General features: G+C 41.2%; 1 pseudogene; it reads left to right on the plus strand.

Moving 5' to 3' along the window:
- LOC104999110 overlaps window positions 1-817 on the plus strand; it is a 6622-nt pseudogene that overhangs the window by 4971 nt on the left and 834 nt on the right.

Here is an 817-nt window from a genome sequence, read left to right on the forward strand (position 1 = left end):
TTGAGATAAAAAAAAGTCAGACTCCAACATGACCTTGTAGGAAGTAACATAAATGACATAATAGATTTGGTTCAGTTTCTCAGCAGTCTATTTTAGGCGATTTTTGTTATTGGGTAATAGCTGAAGAAGTGTTAGTCACTCAGTCATGTTGGACTCTCTGTGGCCCCCAAGAACTGTAGCCCACCATCGTCCTCTGTCCATGGAATTCTTCAGGCAAAAATACTGGAGTGAGTAGCCATTCCCTTCTCCAAGGGATCTTCCTGACTTTGGGATCAAACCTGGGTCTCCCATGTTGCAGGCAGATTCTTTATTGTCTGAACCAACAGAGAAGCCCCAATAGATAGCTTTGCCTCTTTAAAGAGTGGGCACATGACTGGATGCTTTTCTGAATACAAAAACACAATTATGGAAAGAAATGTGTTCTGTCCTATGGTATTTTGCAGATGTGCGGAAGTGTTACCTATCCATGTATCTTTGTTATTTATTTTTTAAAAATATTTTTCTAAGAGTATAGACAAGAACAAAGAAGATTGGACAGATATAATTGCTCCTCCGTGAATGAATTCATTTTCTTGGGAATTACTGAGAACACTGAGAACAAAGTGACCCTATTTACCGTGTTTCTCCTTGTTTATCCCATCAGTCTTCTGGAAAATCTTGGAATAATAACCCTGACTAGGATGGACCCCCAGCTGCACACACCCATGTACTTTTTCCTCAGCCACCTCTCCTTCTGTGACCTCTGCTATTCCACAGCCACTGGCCCCAAGATGCTGGTGGACCTATTTGCCAAGAACAAGTCAATCTCTTTCTGTGG

This window comes from Bison bison, unplaced genomic scaffold (genome assembly GCF_000754665.1).
Source record: "Bison bison bison isolate TAMUID 2011002044 unplaced genomic scaffold, Bison_UMD1.0 scf7180017864343, whole genome shotgun sequence".
NCBI classification, from domain to species: Eukaryota; Metazoa; Chordata; class Mammalia; order Artiodactyla; family Bovidae; genus Bison; species Bison bison.